General features: G+C 34.3%; 1 long non-coding RNA gene across 1 annotated transcript; it reads left to right on the top strand.

Moving 5' to 3' along the window:
- The first annotated feature begins 19,599 nt into the window (after window positions 1-19,599).
- LOC140039778 (uncharacterized) lies at window positions 19,600-25,057 on the top strand. Its single transcript, XR_011842588.1, has 3 exons — window positions 19,600-19,693; window positions 20,188-20,345; window positions 24,317-25,057. It is a non-coding gene; the product is annotated as an uncharacterized lncRNA (long non-coding RNA).
- The last annotated feature ends 2,909 nt before the right edge of the window (window positions 25,058-27,966 follow it).

Genomic DNA, 27,966 nt, shown 5'->3' with positions numbered 1-27,966 from the left:
ATAATAATGTACAATAATCGGTACCGGTGTCGATCATTATGAGTGAAATTATTTAGTTTATCTGAAAAATATTCTTAAATTATATTATTTTGATTGAAATAATGATTTTGATATAATATTGATTGTTCAAAATGTTACCCTAAAATACAAATCTGCTGTTGGTTAGTTTAAGTGTTTTTGTTGGTGTTATTTATTATTCCAAATAAAGATATATTTCAATTATAAAATAAAAGTCACACGTTATCGTGAATGTGTTTGTATTATCAACATTGTTAATCACGAATGGAGCCTCGGGCATTTGAGCTGCTGTACGTGTAGGCCTACCGGATAAAGTGAATAAAAAATGATTCATACTTCATGCCCATTTTGGGCTAGTTCTTAATAAGAGTTTGATGTTTTGGTACAGGAAACAACTGCTCTCTTTATTGTTTTAGCATTCTACTGTGTATTTATTGTCCGTATCACGTATTTCTAACTCAGCTGAACGCCATAAGACGACATACGCGCCGATTATATAGCCGAATAGGGGGAAACTGCGGACCTTTAGGGCTGCTGTCTGAGCTTATGTACAGGATAAAGTTGCTGTCATTGGTGTTTTTGACATCCCCAGTATATACTGCTGCCATTAAAAAAAGATTCAACCTTGTATCGCTTCACATGAATAAACCCATTTGGGCGTGGCCCTAAAATGTTGCTGTTTGGCGCCCCGTACAGGATAAAGTTGCTGTCATTGGTGATGTTATCATTAGTAGCCCACTGCGCATGATATCCAAAAAAGTTTATCCTTGTATCGCTTCACATAAATAAATGCATTTTTACCCCCCTATGTTATGATCCCCACAGGCCCTATGTACAGGCTGTGACCCGGCAGCAATGTCGAATATTGCATCTCGCCCTAATACGCACCTAACTACATCATCAAACCTTTTGTATCTTTTCACATGAATAAATCTTCCGGGCGCCCGGTCTCTTCATGCAATAGACTCCATGCAACGAAACTACCAGCCATAGCATATTTGCGTTGCTCTAATAGCTCTATGTTATGGGTAAAATTTTGTTTCCCCACTTCTCCTTCCAGCACTCCCAACTGTTCGCAAACTGCTTTCATTAGTAGTCTATATAAATCAAAGTGCACAATAAGAATTATCAGAAAAGCGCAACCGGTATAAAAATGTTTACTCTAGTAGCTAGATCAACTTTTGTATGCACTTTCAGGTCCAGAGAATTTGACTTCAGAAATTGGTTTAGGATGGTCAAACAATCATTTTTGGCTTGGTTACACATTTTGAAAATGTGGCGAAAGGTCAAAAGGTCAGGGTGAAAGGTTATCAAACTAAACACCAATAGATCCTGAAATCTCGACAACCACTGGTCACAGCGAGGTAATTTTGATCTCAAATTAATCAGAAGGTATACATTTATATTCAGTCTAATCGGACATTTTAGTAAAAAATGACCGGAAATGCTATTTCTGACCTTTGACCCACACCCCAGGGCATGTATGTATCTCCGTAACTACTGATCGTAGACACTTAAATTTGGTCTTAATTTGTTTGAAATAAACATTTTGTTATTTGTAGCACATTTTTAAAAATGTTACAAAAGGTCAAAGGGTCAAGGTCAAAGGTTATATGAACAAATATAAATAGATACTTGTATCTCGGCAACCACTCGTCGCAGCAAGTCAATTTTAGTCTCAAAATGTTCAGAAGGCCTGCTTTCATATTCAATCTAATGGGACATTTTAGTCAAAAATTATCAGAAATGCCATTTCTGACCTTTGACCCACATATCATGGCATCTTCATATCTCTGTAAGTATGGTCGTAGAAACTTAAATTTGGTATCAAATTGTTCGAAATATACATATTTACATTCATTTTAATAGAAAATGTGGTTAAAAGATGAACAGAAATACTATTACTAATGTTTCAAACAAAAAACATATCTCTACATAACTTATCCTTAGACAGTAATATTATGCAATAACTGATACTTTAAATTGTTTCAATTTCAAGTACTAGTTATTGCTGTCCCCAAGAACATTTTGATAGAAACGTCAAGCTCAACAGTTCTATTCAGAATGCTAGAAGTAACTTGCCATGTGTATCCGATTAAACTCCCCGGGAATTTATCTTTATTTGGGGTATAATATGCTAATATGTATAATCAAATAAATACCACCTAGATGTAAAAAAAAATACAGCACAATTAATATCAAAAAGTGAAAAAAATGCTTGGTAAATTGTAGATTATGGTAGTTAATGTAATGTTTTGTGATACAATTATTGTGTAAATGCATATGGCGGGCGTATTCCACACGGTGTTCTATTAGAAGGAATGGTGGCGTTTATTTGAGGGAGGCTTTTATTCAAAGCGGGTGTTAATTCGAATAAATACTCTAATTTTAATAATTATAATTCGTTTCTCAACTGATAAAAGGTACTTTACATGATTCGTTTTCTTCTTTATTCTTTTTAACGAAATGTTTCTGTCTTTTATAATAAAAGTGACAATGTCATAGATAACATTAAATGGATCTTCTCCTCCAGGTGCCAGTATTATGATATAAAACAATGACATATCATTATCCTGACACGATTGCACTCATAATGGATCTTCATTCTATCATCTGTTTGTTTGTGACTACAATCTTTTGCATATTTTTAAATGCCAATACATAGTTTCATTACTATTGTACAATATGTCCAGCTTTCCTGAAAACACCCTTGTGTACTGTAGTACAGTGTTGTAGTATGATTTTATCATGATAACTTCTGATGCTTTTATTGTCAATGAATTCAGTACCTAAAACATGTCAAAGTTTCTAGTGGTATTGATAATAAATCTCCAGAAACATATATTGTTTTATTATCTACACTGGGAACAGACGTGTATGATATACACCGACAAAACTTATACATATTATGTATAAGTTTTGTCGGTAACATTCAAAAATGTTATGCAACAGTGTTACGGAATAATGACAATGAATTGGTCTATTATAGTTGTCTGTGATACCTTTTATTACATGATTGTACTTGCAACAGGATAGAATGAGGTTTAATCCAGTTATTATTCTTATTATATTAATACATTTTTTTTAAACTGGGGTGTATTTATTTGATTATAAATGTTACCATTATTACACCCAAACAAAATAAACGCCTTCCCTGATTAACTAAATGCCGGGACCTTTTATTCGGGTAACTATGGTAAGTTACTTCTAGCATTCTTAACTGTTGAGCTCGAGTATTTATTCGAATTAACACCCGCTTTGAATAAAAGCCTCCATTGCCTCCAATAGAACATCATGTGGAATAAACGCTCCGCCACATGCATGGCAAAATAATTGTATCACAACACATTTCATTAACTACCATAATCTACAATTTACCAAGAATTTTGACATAATTTATCATTTTTTTATATTAATTGTGCTGTATTTTTTTACATCTAGGTGGTATTTATTTGATTATACATGTTACCATATTATACCCCAAATAAAGATGCCCCTAAAAACCCTTTTGAACAATAAATGCCCGGGGCGTTTAATCGGATACACATGGCAAGTTACTTCTAGCATTCTGAAAAGAACTTTTGAGCTTGACGTTTATATCAAAATGTTCTCGTGGACAGCAATAACTAGTAGGCCTACTTGAAATTGAAACAATTTAAAGTATCATATTGCATAACATTACTGTCTAAGGATAAGTTGTGAAGAGATATGTTTTTTGTTTGAAACATTAGTAATAGTATTTTCTGTTCATCTTTTAACCACATTTTCTATTACAATGAATGTAAATATGTATATTTCGAACAATTTGATACCAAATTTAAGTTTCTACGACCAGTACTTACAGAGATATGAAGACGCCCTGGTATGTGGGTCAAAGGTCAGAAATGGCATTTCTGAAATTGTTTTACTAAAATGCCCCATTAGACGGAATATAAATGCATGCCTTCTGAACATTTTGAGACCAAAATTGACTTGCTGCGACCAGTGGTTGCCGAGATACAAGTATGTTTATTTATTTGTTTATATAACCCTTTACCCTGACCCTTTGACCTTTTGTAACATTTTTCAAAATGTATAACAAATAACAAAATATATATTTCGAACAATTTAAAACCAAATTCAAGTGTCTACGACCAGTAGTTACGGAGATAAATACATGCCCTGGGTTGTGGGTCAAAGGTCAGAAATGGCATTTCCGGTCATTTTAAACTAAAATGTCCCATTAGACTGAATATAAATGTATACCTTCTGATCAATTTGAGATCAAAATGACTTCGCTGTGACCAGTTGTTGAGATTTAAGGACATATTGGTGTTTGGTCTTATGACCTTTCACCCTGACCTTTTGACCTTTCGCCACATTTTCAAAATGTGTAACCAAGCCAAAAATAATTGTTTGACCACCCTAAACCAATTGCTGAAGTCAAATCATCAGACGTCTCGGTTCTCAAGTCGATATGCAAATTGTTCCATTTATTTGTCCCACTTACACAAAAACTCGTGAGGTAATTCCTTTTCACAAAAGGGACCTTCAACTAAGATAACTGTTGACTTCCTTGTTTCACGAGTTTGAGGTAATAAGATTGTCCATTATCGATTTGTGAGCACAAAGAAAGATTATCATCTAATATCACACCAAGGTGTTTACATTTATTTACACGAGAGGTTCTCCATCTATGTTAATGTTGACTTGTAAGACTAGCTTAACCTCTGTCTCGTTCCAATTAACATATATTCAGTTGTTTAACGTTTAGGCTATATGGTATATTAAGCATATTAAGACGAATGGCCTATGTGAAACATCTGTCAGAACATTAAGAGGAAGAACTGTGTGGAACAAGTTAACTATTAAGTGAGATCGATCTGACCAATGTGCAGAAAATGTTGTCATTCATGCTGGAACTAATTACTGTTGCGATATCAACTTTGACTTGGATAGACTAACGAATGACTACAATGATGGTATATCAAGGCTTAAAACGAGGATAACAGGCGAGGTTTTCATCTCAGCGATTCATTGCCCGAGATTTGACGATCTTTTAATTAAAAAAAAAAGGGGGTTTTAATTGGGAAAATTGTTTTATGTTTAAAAATAGTAATAATATTTGGGATAGTATAATTATAATGAACAATATAATATAAACAAGGCTATTTCTGAATCTGTGCCTATTAGTCCAAGAGCATTAGCCGGAAATTTCTGGTAACAAGCTAATTTTTTTCAGGAAAGGTCGAGAACTATAATTGGAACATCATACTAAAAGTCCCGAAAAATCCTCCTTGTGCTCTCCGAGAAATCCAAGATGGCGTCCAAAATGGCTGTCATTTTAAATTGGTCTATAACTTTGTAACCGCTTGTCGTAGAGTATCGATTTTGGTGTCAAATAGTTCACAATATATACATTCCTATTTGCTCTAACAGAAAATTTTGTCAAAAAATGGCCGCTACTACAGTTTCTGGAAGTTTGACCTTTGACCTGGTCTTATCATATCTCGGTAATGGCTTGTCATAGAGAATTAAGATTATGCCCAAATTGTTCAGACCATGCATATTTTTATTTGGTGTAATGAAATATTTTATCCCAAAATGACCGGAAGTGACGTTATTGACCTCTTATTGACCTATTCATATCTCTTTACCGTATCTCAAGAAATATTTGTCGTAGAGCATTACTTTTGGTGTCAAATTGTTTGGAACATATACATTTCTATTTAGTCTAATACAACAGTTTGCCCTAAAATGCTCGGAAGTAAGTTAATTTATTGAAAACTTTAAAAATCAAAGAGCTACATAGGCAGAGGATATGAATACTGTAGAAAAAATCTAAATTTTAACTCTGCCTTAAAACATGTTTTGGGCATAGCACATCATCAGGTAACCTTGAGGGTAAATTTTCCTGTAAGGGTATGAACTATACAAGAAAAAAAACCAAAATAATCATTTATTTAACTTCGATAGAACAAAGAATATCATGGGACACGTTAATTGAAATTCTCATACTAGTTATGGTTGAAAAGTTATTGCTACAAAATGCCGCCTATATGTAGATGTCATGAATACATTTTAAATGCGTTATTCGTCTGTAACTCGCATTTCAGTACATACGCGAATTAGTGCTTTTGTTGAAATCACGTCATTATTTTTATTATTTATTATAGAAATTATAATAATTATTTTTGTTCAGAGAAGTAGAAATTTTATGTAATTTAGGAAATGTATAGACTTTATGATACTGTGAGTGTGAGAATGAAATGTTCAGGTCATATACATTTCGCATGGAAATGCTCAATTGGCAGGGAACACTATGTACATGGCATATATTATACTCCGGATTGTCAAAAACCTAATGTTAAAGACCATTTTATTTGTAAAAATAATGCATTTTGAAACATGAAACCAGGTCATTCCTTGTTTTAAAAGAGAATGCACTCTTGAATGTTCTCTAACCTCATAACGTCATAACTTTTGGGCAAACATGCAACAACACCCATACAGATGAACATGATGATAATGATGTGAAAGAAGCAACAAACACCAAGATGTTGAAGATGCAACATCAGATGATGAATGAATGTAACAGAATGCTGCTGATCAATGTTGAAGTGATTTAAAGACCCTTTATTTTGCATATTTTTAATGTTTAATAAATCATATATAGGGCATATGGCGGCAGGGAAAAATTTCATTTTAAAATTTATTGCTAATCAAACTGATTTTTTAGTCGAGAAACATAGTTTTGTATTGTCTTTTTTGCTACACAATTTTAGAAATGTGTAGCAATAAGGTTGTTTTGTATAGCTTTTTGCTATGCTACACTGGCGAAATTATTCCCTGTCCAAGCGATACTTAATTTTTTCATCTTTAAACAGTTAAATATGTAACTGGGGGACTAGCTCAAGTGGTAGAGCTCTCACTTAGCATGTAAGAGGTACCGGGATCATTGCCCGGGTATTCCAATCTATTTTTCATAGATTTCAGCAAGGACCAAATAAAATCTGAATCTGGAAAAGAAAGTCTATGCATGCCGAGTAAAGAGCGTTTGACGTGAAATACCTAGGGTATATTCTCTTTTTATCATAAATAAGCCATAGTACAACGAACATTTAAAGCAAGGAATGTTTCAAAATGCATTATTTTTACAAAGTCAACAAATTTGAGTTATTGTTTACTGACCGACCGACCAACTGACCGAAATTGCTGAAAATGTTTTAAAATGTTCACATTTTTAAAAACATTTATATTTTCCTCCAAGTATTAAATAATATCCAGTGTCAAAATAACGAAAAAATATGAATATGAGTTAGTGTTTACCGACTGACCAACCGACCGAAATTGCTGAAAAAGTTAAAAGATGTTGAAAAATGTTTTAAAACATTTATATTTGCCTACAAGTATTAATATCCAGTGTCAAAATAACGAAAAAATATGAATATGAGTTAGTGTTTACCGACCGACATAGTGAGCAATAGAGTGGCGTTTGCACGCAACTCAAAGTTGCATATAAATGGTCGGATATGTGCTGTGTACATAGGTATTTGCCAATTGTCTTTTGTTTACTTAACCAACTTTGATTAGCCACTGACAGTTATTCTTTGTAATTTATTGACTTTATATTTTCTTTTTGTAACAATTCACTTTACCTGATGATGTGCTATGCCCAAAACATGTTTTAAGGCAGAGTTAAAACTTTGATTTTTATTTTACCTACATTATTCATATCCTCTGCCTATGTAGCTCTTTGATTTTTTAAGTTTTCAATAAATTAACTTACTTCCGAGCTTTTGAGGGCAAACTGTTGTATTAGACTAAATAGAAATGTATATGTTCCAAACAATATGACACCAAAAGTAATGCTCTACGACAAATATTTCTTGAGATACGGTAAAGAGATATGAATAGGTCAATAAGAGGTTAATAACCTCACTTCCGGTCATTTTGGGATAAAATATTTCATTACACCAAATAAAAATATGCATGTTCTGAACAATTTGGGCCTAATCTTAATTCATTTTGGGATAAAATATTTCATTACACCAAATAAAAATATGCATGTTCTGAACAATTTGGGCCTAATCTTAATTCTCTAGACAAGCCATTACCGAGATATGATAAGACCAGGTCAAAGGTCAAACTGCCAGAAACTGTAGTAGCGGCCATTTTTTGACAAAATTTTCTGTTAGAGCAAATAGGAATGTATATATTGTGAACTATTTGACACCAAAATCGATACTCTACAACAAGCGGTTACAAAGTTATAGACCATTTTAAAATGGCAGCCATTTTGGACGCCATCTTGGATTTCTCGGAGAGCACAAAGAGGATTTTTCGGGACTTTTAATATGATGTTCCAATCATAGTTCTCGACCTTTCCTGAAAAAATTAGCTTGTTACCAGAAATTTCCGGGTCTGCCTATACTTATGAACTAATGCTCTCGGACTATATTAAGAAAAGAAATAAGACTAAATCATTTCCATGGATTACAACAGAAATTAAGAAACTTTGTACAAAGAAAATAAAATTATATAGGAAGTCTAAGATTTTAAAAACAAATGAAGCTACAGATAGATTTAAGTGTTGTAGCAAGGAACTGAAAAAAACAATATATTGTAGTCACAGAAATTATGTTTTAGACATCTCAAATAAGACTACTTCAAATATAAAGCAATTTTGGGCATATATTAAGGCAATTAGGGAAAAACAACATTACAATAATAACAAACTTATTAGCTAAACAAAAGATGAGTAACCAGTTTTTCATAGAACTTACCATATTATTATTATTATTTATTATTTAAACATGCACGTACGTTTAATATGACCGCAAAATATTGATTTATGCAATCCTATTACCTGATGCATATATGCAGGGAGTTCTAATAACAACTCCCTGATATATGCTTATGGTGCTGATTGGTGCCTAATATGTGTCATAGAATATATACTCTATACGGTATAGTGTACTGTATATCTATATACAGTGTAACATAGGTGAAATTACGGGAACCACACCATGTTTTAATTTTTTGGTATGATGACGTTGTCAAAATAAACTTGAAGATCACAATTTCGAAAGATAATGAATTGAGCAAAAAATGTTAAGATTTGGAAAAAAAAATTGGCACGTAGAAGCGCACTGTGCGCTCTTTGAAATCTATATATAAATTTACGTAAGGGCAAAATTCGGTAAATCGCGCGTTATTTCTAGAATGTTTACTCGATGGTATATAAAGTTGGTTAGAATCTCGGTTAGAATCTTGGTACTGATTTTAACCACATGATGTAACCCTGTTTACTAATTAAATTTAGTTAGATAATTAGTTATTGACAATTAAAACTAATTTAGGTTCAACGATTTGCCCCAAATAGGGGTGTTTTCCGATCGTGGTATACACTGTCTAATGGATGTCCTCATGAAAAATACCGGCACACAATAATACGAGGATACCTCGCATTTTCCTATCTCCTCCTACAATAATTGTTTTTAATAGCTGAAAACGGGTTGAACAGCTCGAGTACAGTATCATAATGTTGAAAAAATAATATTTTGATAGATTTAATATACGTTTGTAACCCAGGTTTGTTTCCGCAACTTTTATAATTAATCTTAACGAATAAATATAGCGCAAACGTAACTCAAATACAAAAACATCAGAACATAAATTTAAATGGAACAAAACACGGTTTATTCGACCAAACTGGAATAAAATAAAATAAAACAAACGTCCTTACGGTAGATGAATACAGTTGATTTATATAGCAGTCTAAACAGATAATTTCGGTGTCCGCGAACCAGTGGTTCTTCGGTAGCCTATACAAAGAGCCTATACAAAGAGCCAAAATACAGTATAATAATACAGTATACTGTCTAAAATAGTTTAACATTGAATGTAGGCTACCATAAGTACATTATCAGCCTTACATGGCAATAGTCATAAAACGACTTCATAATGGCAATCGTTGTCTCAAAAATAACATAATGAAAGGAAAACATTGTCTTAAAGAACAATAAATGAGTAAAAGAGGAAAATAACAATTTGCTGATCTATACAATGCCTATATGATATACAGTAATAGGTCTATCTAGAGCCTGCTTACCCTAACAGTAACAGACCAATCATGGAAACATTCCATTTATAAAAATAGGTTTAAACATAATTAATAATAATGTCACGTTATGTACTATACTGTAATGACTTCCATTAAAACATTAATAACAACAGTAATATACTTATACAATAATGAACTTTAAATATAGAACAAAGAAAATTGGTGTTCAAACACTCACCTATACAAAGAGCCAATATTCAAAATAAAACGAACAGTCTTCAATATGTACAATACAGTCGATCAAACATAATTTTTAGTGCAATATGCCAAACTAGCACAAACTTCCAATCAACGCGAACTTAAAACTTAGTTCGGTAATGTAATTATAATGTATGTAAAACATATAGCTAGCTTTAAATAAAGTCATATATTTTAATATGTAACACTTAGAAATGACCAGCACTTCAGATGGCATAATCAGGAAAAGAGAATGAAGCATGGGAACATACCCTAATATTGGCCCAGTCACCTGACCAAGGCTAATCCCATTGGTCAATCCATGTTGCTGGGGAAAAAAGCCAAGGGTAAACTGGCCCTTATTGGTCAGTGTCTATAGAAAAAACAGAAAGCTCTCATGCATTACCACATAGTTTATGACATAATGACATAAACAGCAAAGGACAACTAATTAAAACTTGGGCTCAACAACAAAGAAAGGATTAAAAGATTAAAAATCTAATAAGGAAAACATGGTAAACCATGGCAGGGTTACATACTCCCCTTACTTAAATTGCTACCTCCGGGAGCAATAACACAAAATATCAAAACAAGAAATAAAAAAGCATGAAAAGTCAAAACTTGGAAAATATAATTCTAAAATAGAGAGAAACGTAAAAATTTAAGTGGACTTAGTATCCAAACACTTTGCGTCTTAACTCAGCAAATGTGCCAACTCTGACTGGCCTACTAAAGACTGGTTTAGTGAGGGAGTCGAAACCTAACCGTTCGGGTGGTCTTGAGACTCTCGTTGATCGGCGTACAAAATTTGTATCTGAGGGTGGAGACATAACAGGTGTGTTACCAGTAGAATCGATAACAGGGATGGGTTCAACAGACTCTGAAAGTTCAGTAATGGTAGGTTCAACAATAGGTTCAATAACAGGTTCAATAATAGGAGTATCATTAGGTAAATCAATAATGGGACTTGGAAGAATCTCGGTATCTCCAAAACAAAGTTGAGAAACAGACACAGGCTCAGGACAAGGTTGGAGGGATGATGCGGAATCTAAACAAGATTGCGGGATGAGTAGAGGTTCAGAACAAGATTGCGGGATGAGTAGAGGTTCAGCACAAGCCACAGGAGAATCAAGGATAGTGAAAGAAAGTTTAGGACTGGGTACAGATGATACTGGGGAGTCAACTACAGCTGGCTCTACATCTGTTGCAACTTCACTTGCTTCTTTAACATATTCCTTACTCACAAAAACTGGCGTGACTACAGACTCGATGCTCTCGTCAAAGGACGCATTTACAGGACTACTATCAGTGGAAACATTTCCAGCACTAATATGAGATATAGCAGGAGTAGTTTCAGGGACAAACTCTTGGGCATCTACATTCAGCGGAAAATGGGGTGAAATAGAAGAAACTGTAGACCTTTCTACAGGGAGTGTAACTGGGAAGTCTAATGGGACTAGCACTGTAACCTCCTCCTCACTGGATTCACCGCTGTCATCATGCTCGCTCTCAGCGACATGAACTTTTGCCTTAGACCGCGTAATAGGGCGGTTTATCTTCTGTTTATTAGGTTTTGCTGGTGGATCTTCTTCGTTCAAATAGTCGATGGGCAGAAGTATGTTTCGATGTAGTGTTCGTACTCGACCACTATTTGATTCTGGCTTCACACGGTAAACGGGCATATCTTCGATTATTCTGTGTGTGACGATGTGCACTGTGGAGTCCCACTGGTCAGCGAGTTTGTGTTTACCATGTAGTCCCAGATTTCGAATCAACACTCGATCACCTGGATGAAGATCATTGACTCGTACTTTCAAATCATGTCGAACTTTGTTCTTGCGTGCTGACTTCGCTGCCTCTTCAGATGCCATTTGATAGGCAAGCGATAGTTGGTCTCTCAAATCTTTGACGTACTTTATGTGGTCAGCGTTACCAAATCCATCTGGGCTATTTCCAAACCGTAATAAGTCAAAAGGAAGTCTCGCCTCTCGTCCGAACATCAGAAAATAAGGTGAGAAACCTGTACTGTCATGCTTCGTACAGTTGTAAGCATGAACCAAAGCACTGATATAGCGACTCCAGCTTTCCTTCTTCTCGCCTTCGAGTGTGCCTAACATATTCATTAAAGTTCGATTGAAGCGTTCAGGTTGAGGGTCTCCCTGAGGGTGATAGGGGGTAGTGCGAGATTTCTCGATGCCAAGCAGAACAGTTAACTCCTTCACCACTTTGCTTTCAAAATCACGTCCCTGATCAGAGTGAAGGCGCTTAGGTAAACCATAATGTACAAAAAAATTCTCCCACAAAACCTTGGCCACTGTGCGAGCTGTTTGATCTTTTGTGGGGAAGGCCTGTGCATACCTGGTATAATGATCAGTTACCACTCGGACAGATTTCTTGTTGCTGCGGTCTGCTTCTAAGGACAGAAAGTCCATACAAACTAATTCTAATGGACCATTGGTTTTGATATTGACTAAGGGTGCTGCGAGCTTCTGAGGTGTTTTCCTGGCTACGCACTTACCACAATGTCTAATCCAGCTTTCAATGTCTGCACTCATTCGGGGCCAGTAAAACCTGTCTCTTGCCAATGCCAGCGTTCGCTCAATACCAAGATGACCTAATTCGTTGTGAAGTCCCTTTATAGCTGGAACCCTATGCTGGATGGGAAACACAAGCTGGAAGCATTTGTTTCCAAGTGGATTGGTTATACATCTGTATAAAATATCATTACGAAGTTCAAGCTTTCCAAACTCTCTGAGTATAAGTCTGACTTCATCGGGTAAACCTATCAAGGAGTCTGGATTCTTACCCATTTTAACGTAATTTATGACTTGGTTGATGATTGGATCTTTCTGCTGTATGTTCGTCAAATCAGGTATTTCAACGTTGGAACCTGCTCCATATCTATCTGGTATAGAATTTGCGCTAACTGATAAAGAATATATAAGTGGAATAGTGTCGGATGAATTGACAGATCGAGTGTTGATGGATACACCATATTGTAGGAAAAGGGCGCTCACCATATCACGAGAACAGATGTTGTCATGACTCACCGCTTTACCTTTTAACCTAGCCTCAAGATTACAGAGTTTGTCTTGCTGTTGTTCTTCATACTGTCGGTTGAGTTTGGTGTCATGAGGTCTGCGGGACAGAGCATCGGCGTCAATTTTCATTCTACCCGGCTTATAATGAATAGAAAAGTCGAAAGTAGATAGAGCTGCTAACCAACGATGGCCAGTGGCATCTAGCTTAGCAGAAGAAAGTACATAAGTGAGAGGGTTGTTGTCGGTCATTACTTGCGTACCACGAGCCATGTATAAATAGTCTCTGAACTTATCAGTAACAGCCCACTTTAAAGCCAGAAATTCAAGCTTATGGGCGGGGTAGTTCTTCTCGCTATGGGATAAGCCTCGGCTACCATACGCTACAGGACGAAGTTTGCCATGATGATCTTGTAACAAAACACCACCCAAACCATCCCCAGTGGGCACAGAACATAATTTCAACGTTGAATCAACGTTGAAATATAGTTGATTTGTTGAAATCATGTTGTCAGCGTATTTCAAACGTTGAATCAACGTTGAAATAACATTTTTTCCCTAACTATATTTTTTACGTTTATTAATAAACATTGAATCAACGTTGAAATAACATTTTCTTTTCAATAGAATGTTTATGTTCATTTATCAATGTTAATCAAACGTTGAAATAACATTGTATTTTTAACTAGAAATTTACGTTAATTTATTAATGTTGATCCAACGTTGAAATAACATTGTATTTTTAACTAGTAATTTACGTTAATTTATCAATGTTGATCCAACGTTGAAATAACATTGTATTTTTAACTAGTAATTTACGTTAATTTATCAATGTTGATCCAACGTTGAAATAACATTGTATTTTTAACTAGAAATTTACGTTAATTTATTAATGTTGATCCAACGTTGAAATAACATTGTCTTTCTAACTAGTAATTTACGTTAATTTATCAATGTTGAGTTAACGTTGAAATAACATTGTCTTTCTAACTAGAAATTTACGTTAATTTATAAATGTTGATCCAACGTTGAAATAACATTGTATTTTTAACTAGTAATTTACGTTAATTTATCAATGTTGATCCAACGTTAAAATCACATTGTATTTTTAACTAGAAATTTACGTTAATTTATCAATGTTGATCCAACGTTGAAATAACATTGTATTTTTAACTAGTAATTTACGTTAATTTATCAATGTTGATCCAACGTTGAAATAACATTGTATTTTTAACTAGTAATTTACGTTAATTTATCAATGTTGATCCAACGTTGAAATAACATTGTATTTTTAACTAGAAATTTACGTTAATTTATTAATGTTGATCCAACGTTGAAATAACATTGTATTTTTAACTAGAAATTTACGTTAATTTATTAATGTTGATCCAACGTTGAAATAACATTGTATTTTTAACTAGAAATTTACGTTAATTTATTAAGGTTGATCCAACGTTGAAATAAAATTGTCTTTCTAACTAGTAATTTACGTTAATTTATCAATGTTGATCCAACGTTGAAATAACATTGTATTTTTAACTAATAATTTACGTTAATTTATCAATGTTTATACAACGTTGAAATAACATTGTCTTTATATCTAAAAATTTACGTTAATTTATCAATGTTGATCCAACGTTGAAATAACATTGTATTTTTAACAAGAAATTTACGTTAATTTATCAATGTTGATCCAACGTTGCAATAACATTGTATTTTTAACTAGAAATTTACGTTAATTTATCAATGTTGATCCAACGTTGAAATAACATTGTATTTCTAACTAGTAATTTACGTTAATTTATCAATGTTGGTCCAACGTTGAAATAACATTGTATTTTTAACAAGAAATTTACGTTAATTTATCAATGGTGCTCCAACGTTGAAATAACATTGTCTTTCTAACTAGTAATTTACGTTAATTTATCAATGTTGATCCAACGTTGAAATAACATTGTATTTCTAACTAGTAATTTTTTTCAAACAATTATTATTTTTGTTTTTCAATGTTATTCCAACGTTATTTTAACGTTGAAATCCAATTGTCATTTTCAAATGACATGTTTTCAACGTTGAAAAACTCTTGAAATTATGTTGTTTTTTCAAACAATTATTATTTTTGTTTTTCAATGTTAATTAAACGTTAAATTAAAGATAAATTCTATTTAATACTTTGGTTAAAATGACATGTTTTTAACGTTTAATATTAAATAATATGTGTTTAAGTGCGTTGCCATTGATGTTTCAACGTTAAATTAACATTAGATTTCAGTTGGCGGTTTATTTTATCATCCTTTATTGTAAAACAAATGATTATTGGTTATTTAGGAATTTTAGATTGGCAAATATTATTGTCTCTGTATAATACAAAAATGTTCTAGAAGTTGTGTTGAAACTTGAATGATCCTTTCATGCAAGATCAAATTTCATAAGAATAGATAGGCCTACTAGTAGAGCAGTTAACGCCATAAAAATAGCCAAGTTGTGCACTTTATTACCAAAGCATGAAACTTTCCACAAAGTTTCTTTGATGTATATAGATTCAAAATATCGGGGGGTGCCAAGTGTCCAACGTCCGGTATGGCGGCCATCTTGATTTCAAAATGGCCACCATAAAAACAAAAAGTGTTCATATCTTGGCAACTATAAACAGTAGAGACTTGATTCTGGTGTTAAATTGTTCACAAACCACATATTTCTATTTGCTCTAATGAAAAGTTTCGTCCAAAAATGACCGGAAATGACGTTTCTTCCAGTTTGACCTTTGACCTCTTATCTGTATATCTCAGTAACTACTGATCATTTTCAATCGATTTTGGTGTCATTTTGTTCAGAATAAAGACATTTATATTTGTAGTAATGAAACATTTTCACATAAAATGACTGGAAATACAATTTATAACCTTTGACATATATAATTATGTGAACATACTGTATGTGGTTAAATTGGTATAAATGCACCTAATTTTGTTACCGAAATAAATGACACGGAATTATTATTCTGAATTTTTAACTTTTGATGTGATAGGATAGGCATAAAGTATGACAGATCACTGAGCTCATCTATGCCGACATGTTTGCTAAACTGTGATGTGTCAATCGTTTTTTCGTTGCATCTAAAAAAATGTACTCCATTTTTATGGTAATGGGCCTTTGCTGTAAACCTTTCATCTGAATCCTTTTCCTCGATTTTCTCTAGTCATTGATTTTTTAGCAAAATCCGAACTAAATCAATTCGTAAAAGACATCTCAATATAATTATTCAAGTAATCCTCAAATTAGTGACATGGACCTACAATATACTGTTCTGTACAAGACCTGTTTAGGCATCCACCTGTGGACTTTCACTTTAAAGGTCTTGGTTTCCTAATCATACAAGAAACAATGTCTAATTTAATCAATCAAAGTAGTGGGTCCAGACAAAGAAGGGGGTGTAAGACCATCCACAGACAAAGAAGAGGGTATAAGACCATCCACAGACAAAAAAGGGGGTGTAAGACCATCCACATACAAAGAAGAGGGTATAAGACCATCCATAGACAAAAAAGGGGGTGTAAGACCATCCACAGACAAAGAAGGGGGTGTAAGACCATCCACACACAAAGAAGGAGGTATAAGACCATCCACAGACAAAGAAAGGGGTGTAAGGCCATCTACAGACAAAGAAGGGGATGTAGGACCGTCCACAGACAAAGAAGGGGGTATAAGACCATCCACTGACAAAAAAAGGGGTATAGGACCATCCACAGACAAAGAAGGGGGCGTAGGACCGTCCACAGACAAAGAAGGGGGTGCAAGACCATCCACTGACAAAGAAAGGGGTATAGGACCACTTACAGACAAAGAAGAGGGTATAAGACCATCCCCAGACAAATAAGGGGTGTAGGACCATCCACAGACAAAGAAGGGGGTGTAGGACCATCCACAGACAAAGAAGGGGAGAAGACCATCCACAGACAAAGAAGGGGATATAAGACCATCCACAGACAAAGAAGGGGATATAAGACCATCCACAGACAAAGAAATAAGACCATCCACAGACAAATTAAAGGAGTGCAAGACCATCCATACACAAAGGGGTGTATAAGACCATCCACATACAAAAAAGGGGTGTAATACCATCAACGGACAAAGAAAGGGGTGTAATACCATCAACAGACAAAGAAGGGGGTATAAGATCACCCACAGGCACAGAAGGGGGTATAAGACCGTCCACAGAAAAAGAAAGGGGTGTAAGACCATCCACAGACAAAGAAGGGGGTGTAGAACCGTCCACTGACAAATAAAGGGGTATAGGACCACTTACAGACAAAGAAGGGTATAAGACCATTCACAGACAAAAAAGGAGGTGTAGGACCATCGGACCATCCACAGACAAAGAAGGGGATGTAAGACCACCCACAGACAAAGAAAGGGTGTAAGACCATCCACAGACAAAGAAGGGGAGAAGACCATCCACAGACAAAGAAAGGGTGTAAGACCATCCACATACAAAGAAGGGGGTGTAAGACCATCCACACACAAAGAAATGTGTTTAATACAATCAACAGACAAAGAAAGGGGTGTAATACCATCAACAGACACAGAAGGGGGTATAAGACCATCCACAGACAAAGAAAGGGATATAAGACCGTCCACAGACAAAGAAAGGGGTGTAAGACCATCCACAGACAAAGAAGGGTGCATAAGACTATCCACAGACAAAGAAGGGGGTGTAGGACCATCCACAGAAAAAGAAGGGGTGTAGGACCATCCACAGACAAAGAAGGGAGTGTAGGACCATCCACAGACAAAGAAGGGGTGTAAGACCATCTACAGACAAAGAAATGGGTGTAAGACCATCCACACATAAAGAAAGGGGTGTAATAATACCATCAACAGACACAGAAGCGGGTAAAGACCATCCACAGACAAAGAATGGGGTATAAGATCATCTACAGACAAAGAAGGAGGGTTAGGACCATATTAACCGAGGAAGCATACAAAAATAAGATGCAATCAAAATAGGCCTACCACTTGGAAAACAATAAATTGTAGAATAACTATGGCTTAATTGTTGAAATAGAAAGGGTTCTTTGTAAGGTCATTAATAATATATTGATATAAACACGATCATCATACTATATTCATTTGACAATCAAATACAGTCTGTCTCGAAAAGAAGCTCATACTATCACCTTTTCGAGGTTTTACGGTATTCAATAACATGTATGTTATTTCCTCTGTCAAACTATTAAAACTTTTAGCGAATCAGAAGGTGCCAACATCATTGAACTAATGGTACCACCAAGCACAATGTTTACCAATTTTATGTACTATATACAATTTAAGTCCATTAATCATTTAATATAATTACGCCTATCAGGTTAAAGTTCAAAATTAGGTGCACTTTAGACCAACAAAAACCACCTACAGCCTACGGCATAAATCTAACATGTAATTAAATTAATTTGTAATACTGTATAAAATAAAAAAAATAAAATAAATAATAATAGATCCATATTTTTGTATAATTATTGTAATATTGTTTTATTATGTTGGGGACCCCTTTCGAAACAAGCCTCTGGGCTTAAAGGGCCATCCCCTGCTTTCCATGCTTATTTTCTTGTCTAGTCTTGTATTTTTATATTTAATGTTTCTCTTTTTATTTCATTTACATTATACTGTTTTATATATTTGTACTGTATTTGGAAAGCAATAAATATTACTTATTTACTTACTTCACATAATTAAAAATCAATAAATTAATGTCAAAGGTCATAAATTGTATTTCCGGTCATTTTATGTGAAAATGTTTCATTACTACAAATATAAATGTATTTATTCTGAACAAAATGACACCAAAATCGATTGAAAATGACCAGTAGTTACAGAGATATACAAATACGAGGTCAAAGGTCAAACTGTAAGAAACGTCATTTCCGGTCATTTTTGGACGAAACTTTTCATTAGAGCAAATAGAAATATATAGTTTGTGAACAATTTGAGACCAGAATTAAGTCTCTAATGTGTATAGTTGCCAAGATATGAACATTTTTTGTTTTTATGGTGGCCATTTTGAAATCAAGATGGCCGCCATACCGGACGTTGGACACTTGGCACCCCCCGATATTTTGAATCTATATACATCAAAGAAACTTTGTGCCAAGTTTTATGCTTTGGTAATAAAATGCACAGCTCATGTCATTAACTGCTCTACTATACGAGCTTGTCATTGGTTAGTTTCGTTTTGATAAAATTTTGAAACTGGTGTCAGTAATTTCAGTTACTTCGACGTAGGCTAGGCCTACAGTAGTAGTGGTGTGTAGAAAAAAAAAGGCTCATCATTGAAATTGTCAAATAAGTATGTTTTCAGGTAGGAAAACAATCTTTTTTATTTGTAATCTACTAATTTATAAGCTTGACTATTTTACCCTTATCAATAGCTAGCCTCTAGTCTAGTAGGCCACACTCACATGCATAGCTAGCTAGGCTATAATAGATAGGCTAGGCAGGCTGCCAAACTGATGAACTGAATTCACTCACTAGGCCTAGTGGAAGCATTTAGTATCATGCCTGTCAATGGCAAACATTTGCCTTGCCAAGGATAACTACAGTACTGTACTTATTATGGTTATAAAATGGTATGTACTATTAGGCCTTTAGTTCAATACTTTCTTTATTTATCCAAAAGTATACATAAATAGGCCTATAACAATATATAATTAGTTGGCCTAGGCCCTAGGCCTAGCTAGCTTTCTGCTAGGCTTTCTACAGTAGCTGCTAATGCTATTATTAGTATTATAGTATACAAACACATGCTAGCCTAGGACGGCTATTTGTTAAACTTACTCGCTTTCTTTATTTCAGATTGTAGGCCTAGGCCTAGCTAAGGTAAGGCCCTTTTAGGCCTAGGCCTATGCCTAGCTAGAGTACAAAATAATGAAGTACATGTAGGCCTATAATCTTTTCTATGTGAATCAAACGAGAAAAATCTAATGGATGATCAATATTTTTATATACAAAAGGTTGGTATTTATAGTTCTTAACTTTAATATTGAATTGAATAAATTGTGGCCTAGGCCTAGTTAGTCGTCGCGCGGGGGAGAGAGCGATGGATGAAACTTGGCCTAGGCCATACGGAGTATGGTCGAAGCGGCCGCCAACCAAAGCGGCCGCCAGTTTAATATCGTCATTTGTATGGAACGCCATGTGCGCTTTAATCTTTGATTGTCGTTGTCAACGCCATGGCCTATGGCGAGTTGAGTTACAGCTGTGTGTATGGTCAAACCAATAAATATAAGCCAAATCATGTACTATCGAATCTTTATATTTCTATAATAATTAAGTTTGCCTGCGGATAAATTAATGTATATTTTATTTGTATTTTAATATTAATAACTAACTAAATATATTTACATTATATATTATCGAATCATTAATAATTTACGTACGGTATTGGCGAATATTTATATCTCATTTACATACTATCGAATCTTCATACAGTATTGCAATAATAATTTACGTACGGTATTGCCGAACATTTATATCTCATTTACTATCGAATCCTTATACAGTATTGCATTAATAATTTACATACGGTATTGCTGAATCCTTGTATCTCATAGAATCTTTTTACAGTATTGCAATAATAATTTACGTACTATTAAGGTATTGCCGAATCTTTATATCTCATTTACATACTATCGAGTCTTTATACAGTATTGCATTAATAATTTACGTACGGTATTGCCGAATATTTATATCTCATTTACATACTATCGAATCTTTATACAGTACTGCATTAATAATTTACGTACGGTATTGCCGAATCTTTATATCTCATTTACATCAAATCTTTATACAGTATTGCAATAATAATTTACGTACGGTATTGGCGAATATTTATATCTCATTTACATACTATCGAATCTTTATACAGTATTGCATTAATAATTTACGTACGGTATTGCCGAATATTTATATCTCATTAATTTACATCGAATCTTTACAGTATTGCATTAATTTACGTACGGTATTGCCGAATCTTTATATCTCATTTACATCGAATCTTTATACAGTATTGCAATAATAAGTTACGTACGGTATTGCCGAATATTTATATCTAATTTACATCAAATCTTTATACAGTATTGCATTAATAATTCATGTACGGTATTGCCGAATCTTTATATCTCATTTACATCGAATCTTTATACAGTATTGCAATAATAATTTACGTACGGTATTGCCGAATATTTATATCTCATTTACATCGAATCTTTACAGTATTGCATTAATAATTTACGTACGGTATTGCCGAATCTTTATATCTCATTTACATCGAATCTTTATACAGTATTGCAATAATAAGTTACGTACGGTATTGCCGAATATTTATATCTCATTAATTTACATCGAATCTTTACAGTATTGCATTAATTTACGTACGGTATTGCCGAATCTTTATATCTCATTTACATCGAATCTTTATACAGTATTGCAATAATAAGTTACGTACGGTATTGCCGAATTTTTATATCTCGTTTACACTGTACTATCGAATCTTGGTTTTTATTATTAGTAATAGGGTGTGTTATACATTTAAGTGTTATTCCATTGTAATACATTGTTTGTGTTTTCAATGAAGCAACGTGAAGACGAAAACGCGACCTTCTACAGCACTATTCCTGGCCGGCCGCCAGTCGAGTTATTAGCAGAAATTCACGTAATTAATTACCGTACCGTACAGGCACTTGCGTCTTATTTTAGTATTTAAAACTAATTTTAAATTGATCAATATTTATATATCTGAAGGTATAAAACAATTTAGGATATTAAATAAATAGATTGATGTCATCATGTTATTGTAATTAAATTATGTTTGCGAACACGTACTACTTACAGTAGTTACTTTACTAATATATTAATATACAATAACAAATATATATATTTTGATTTGATATATTTTACTGAAAAAATATATATATTATTCTTAATAATTGGCATATTATATATTATACAATAAAAACACCACAATGTTTTTTATTGACTTTATTAAACATATAGGCCTATATCATTTAGAACAGTTAAAGTAAGTAATCATCGATTCGCCATTTCGTTTAAAAAAAGGTATCACATTCAATCTGTCAAAAAAGAGAATATATTACATAATATTAATAATGTAAGTTGTTATTTACGTCCGAGGAAAAGAAAACCTGACGATCGAAACAATGACAATCAAAAATGACAAAACAACGACAATCAAAGCGCACACGGCGTTCCATACAAATTACCGTTATTGAACTAGCGGCCGCTTTGGTTGGCGGCCGCTTCGACCGTAATCCGGCCATACATGAATTAATAATTACGCCACGCGTTAAAATAATTATTATGATATTGATAAGAATCAGCTTGCGTATTTCAAGAAATGTACGAAAATGAATAGCGTAGCGTTGCGACACGGACTTCTCCCGAACAGTTCTGGTTTTTTTTTCCGCTTGCGTTGCGTTTACGTCCTAGCTTTACGTTCTAGTGGGAACCAAGTTTTACAGCGATGGATCATTTTAATAGCTGCGCCACGGCGAAATTTGTTGACAGCAGCCGTCGTGCGGAATAATTATAGCTTGCACTAGTGCCACAGACCACGCACCATATTACCCGAGAGTCGGAGTGTTAACTAGGGATGTACTGCGTAGCCAAAGATATCTTTGCTGTGGCCTAGTTAGTCGATGGATGGATGAAACTTGGCCTAGGCCATTCCATACATGAATTAATAATTACGCCACGCGTTAAAATAATTATTATGATATTGATAAGAATCAGCTTGCGTATTTCAAGAAATGTACGAAAATGAATAGCGTAGCGTTGCGACACAGACTTCTCCCGAACAGTTCTGGTTTTTTTTTTTTGCTGTCAACAAATCAACTTGTATACGATTGCTGCATGATGTTATGTACAGTATAAATGCGTTATATGAAATCTTTTATTTTGTACTTGAAAAATCATAAAAATTAAAACTAGTCATGTAATTATAATTCATAAAGTTTATATATGAATGAAGCAACGACTTTTTTAATTACGAAATAAATAGGCCCAATGGTCACATCTAGCTGGTAGGCCTACTAGTATTATTAGGCATGTAGGCCGGCTAGTTTGCCGTGGCGCAGCTATTAAAATGATCCATCGCTGTAAAGCTTGGTTCCCACTAGAACGTAACGCAAGGACGTAAACGCAACGCAAGCGTTTTAACCAATAACAAGCGAAGTTATAGACAGTTAGCAATCACAAGCGAATAAGCCATCGCTTGTGATTGGTCAATTCACTTGCGTTGCGTTACGTCCTTGTGTTGTGTCGCTAGTGGGAACCACGCTTTAGTCTGTTGTAGACAAAAATAGAGTCGCCGATTACCTCGCTCTGGGCATGCGCAATAGCGTGTCGGATTCCCTAACGCTGGGCAGTTGAGTTACGGTGCCGGAATCCTATAACCACGGCGTAAATATTAATACAGTGTTGCAATATTATTTACATAAATTGCATATTTTACGTGTAAGTGTGAAATGATGTTCTGAATTGAATTTTTGTTTATGTACAGTATGATTTTTGAACAATGTGTTAAAGATATAATTGAACTGAACAATTTTTTTTTTAATGTTTTGTTGAATATGCCGTCACTGTAGAGTTGTTCACTTTGACCAAAAAATTATATTTTAAAAAATGCATTTGTACCTGAAATTGACAATTTAAACAAACAATTGGTTTTTGGTTAAATATACTGTTTATTTTGTATTTTTGTTAAGTGAAATCTTTATTGTTTTTGTTTATTTTCTACGGCAAGTGAATATCTAAATTGTTAAAATTGCAAAATGGCAAGGTATTCAAAGTATGATTGTATTAATCTTCATTGTTCATGTTTTTTGGGGACAATAAATCTTTCAATTAATTTTTTACTGTATTATTTTTGTTTAAAACTACAGTAACTTGATTGAATTTGTTTCAGGTTTGGAAGAATAATATTGCCACACTTTTGGAAACCATAGGACAATGTCAACACAGGAATCGAGGCAACTGTTTATTGACTAATCGGAACAATGCAATTACAGTAATGTGTTATTGCCATCATTTGGACTTCTGCAACATTAGCACAAGGCACCTGTGACGTGTCTTGTATTTATTGTGTTTTACTGTAATCAGCCAATATTTATAGTTATTCAATCATGTTAGTTGGCAAACATATTACAAACTGGTTAATTAGTATATTTTTTATACTTAACATTGGTACCTGAGAACTGTCAGTGAGGATGTACATTATTTGATTGTTGCTTGGATTTTGCCTGATGATTTGATAACACCTGATTAAATGTTATTTTATGTTTTTATAGAAATTAAAGATTAGTGAGATATACAGTATTTATAAAATGTCTCTATTGATGGATTCTGCGACGTAACAGTAACTTTACTACCAACTACTTTAAAACCGTTGATTCAAATTGGATATAGTAATTCAACAAATCAATTACCATTGAAAATATGCCAGATTTCAGCTTGATTTATTTTGGTTGTGTTACTATAAGCTGTTCTTCTAATAACTAAACCATTGCTGTGTTAAATTAATGTTGATAATTTCTATGTTGAATCAACGGTAAAAATGTGTTTACACTGAATCAACGTTGATCTGTATACGTTGATTAAACGTTATTTTTTCTACCTTGAATTTGGTTGATTACTCTACAATGGATCAACGTTGATATTTTTTTTAATTTAAACTTTAATTCAACAGTTTTTCAGCGTTATTTCAACGTTTGCGGATAATGTTGAATTAACTTTAATATATCAACATTGAATCAACGTTGATAATTTCAACGTTAAATCTATGTTGAAATTTACGTTGATGCAAATTTTCATTTCAACTTGATTATTACGTTGTTTCAACGTTAATAATTTCAACATTGAATCAACGTTGATAATCTATGTTGAATCAACGTTGACATTTTTGTTGAGGCAAACTTTCATTTTCAACCATTTTTTCAACGTTATTTCAACGTTACTTATTTTAAAGTTGTTTCAACGTTGATAATTTCTATGTTGATTCAACGTTGACATTTACGTTGAGGGAAAATTTCATTTTCAACCATTTTTTCAACGTTATTTTAACGTTACCTATTTTAACGTTGTTTCAACGTTGATAATTTCTATGTTGATTCAACGTTGACATTTACGTTGAGGCAAACTTTCATTTTCAACCATTTTTTCAACGTTATTTCAACGTTACCTATTTTAACGTTGTTTCAACGTTGATAATTTCTATGTTGATACAACGTTGACATTTAAGTTGAGGCAAACTTTCATTTTCAACCATTTTTTCAACGTTAATTCAACGTTACTTATTTTAACGTTGTTTCAACGTTGATAATTTCTATGTTGATTCAACGTTGACATTTACGTTGAGGCAAACTTTCATTTTCAACCATTTTTTCAACGTTATTTCAACGTTACTTATTTTAACGTTGTTTCAACGTTGATAATTTCTATGTTGATTCAACGTTGACATTTACGTTGAGGCAAACTTTCATTTTCAACCACTTTTTCAACGTTATTTCAACGTTCGCAGATAACGTTGAATTAACGTTAATTCAACCAATTTTTGCCCACTGGGTCTCTACTGGCGTCAATATGCAAAACAAATGGTTTGGATAGATCAGCAAGCGCCAACACAGGAGCGGATATAAGACAATGCTTTAGCTGTTTGAATGCATCGTCACACTCCTGGGTCCATAAATCGCCAAGTGGTTCGCTAACTTTACGGGCATTCGGATCGGGTACATTTCTTCGTTTAGGACGGCCTCGTTTTTGGGGATACACACAACCAATTGTTAAATCGTTAAGTGGACGTGCAATTTTGGAGTAATTTTCAATAAAACGGCGGTAATAGCCAGAAAAACCCAGAAAGGAACGAACTTCTTTGACATTAGTTGGTCGGGGCCAGGCTTCGAGGGCGGACAATTTATCTGGATCAGTTTGAACACCTTTTTCAGATACGACATGACCTAAATACTTCACCGATCTACAGCAAAGTTGACACATTTCTCCGGCGATACTTTGAGTCCAAACTCGGCAAGACGATCTAAAACCTTCATAAGTCTCTCTTCCATTTCTTTTAAAGTCTTCCCAAAAACAACTAAGTCATCCATGTACACTAGGACTTCAGCCATGTTCATACCTGACATACAAGTTTCCATCAACCTTTGGAAAGTGGCAGGTGCCCCCTTAACACCTTGAGGCATTCGCTCGAACTGATAAAATCCAAGTGGACAAACAAACGCAGTTTTATCTTTATCTGTATCACGCATTGGAATCTGATAAAATCCTGATTTAAGGTCGATGACAGAAAACCAGCTACTGCCATTCAAGCAATCTATTGCTTCTTGGATAAGAAGAACAGTGTACTGATCTGGAATTGTGCGGGTGTTTAAGGTTTGATAATCTACGCACATTCTTTTTCCTAACTAGTACAATAGGAGATGCATACGGACTTCGTGACTCTTTAATAATGTTGTGATCAATTAGCTGTTGTAGGTGTAGTTTTAAGTCTCTCAGATCAGCTGGTGCTACCCTTCTAGACCTTTCTCTAAACGAGGTGTCATTAGAGATATTGATTTGATGTTCTGCTTGATGGGTTAACCCTAGATCCCATTCATGATGTGTGAAAACCTGTGATCGAAGCTTCATCTTTTCGAGGACCTGCTTCTTGAAGTCAGGAGAAACCGGGCCCCATTTAAAAAGAAGATTATAAAAGTCGTTGGACGAAGGGTTTAAATTATTAGTATCGTTAGTAAGGACAGTAGAACATGACGCTGTGCGAGCACTCTCTGGTTTGAACGAAGTACCATGGCACCACTCTGGAATAAACACATCAGCTATGGTACAATTTCCAGGTACCACAATCGGTCGACAAGTTCGGTTGACAAGCACAACGTTGACGGTGCATGTGGAATGTCCAGAGAGTTCAGTAATTTGAGGTGTTACATCTAATCCTTGTGGTAACCGCCTTTGATTTTCACCTTCGATGAGTACTGTGACAGGTCTACGCAAAGAGTTGCGTGTAACTCCACCAACATAACGATGTTCACCTGGCATCATCGTGATGGAAGATTTCTTGCGTGTCTTAACAGAGCCTAATTTCCCGCCAGTAGGGACTTTGTTGGTTGTTTTAATGTTGTCATAAATTTTAAGGCATGTGGCGTTAATCTTTAAATATTGAACAAATCTGTTACCAGCTTGTCGCCGGCATGATTCGAAACAATTTCTGAAAAAGTCCTGAGTTTGTTCCTATAATTACAGGTGCTGTCGTGCTATTACGTCCATCAGGGACTACAAGGGCGAATGTATCGAAACAATCACTGGTTCCACTAAAAGAATGATTAAAACCCATTGATACATAAGTCCACCCCAAATACGGAATCTGTCCGTCACCCCCATGGAATAATACCAGATCATTTAAGGGATGCAATTCTCGATTAAGACGATTGAAAAAACTTTTACAAATGAGAGTTACTTGTGAGCCACTATCTAAAAGGCATTGTGTTTCGATACTATCAACTAAACATTTAGGAGTGATGGTATACCCAACCAAACCTTGTGGAATATCTG

Source organism: Antedon mediterranea, chromosome 2 (assembly GCF_964355755.1).
Source record: "Antedon mediterranea chromosome 2, ecAntMedi1.1, whole genome shotgun sequence".
Taxonomy (NCBI): Eukaryota; Metazoa; Echinodermata; class Crinoidea; order Comatulida; family Antedonidae; genus Antedon; species Antedon mediterranea.
This window is presented reverse-complemented; position numbering and strand designations above follow the sequence as displayed.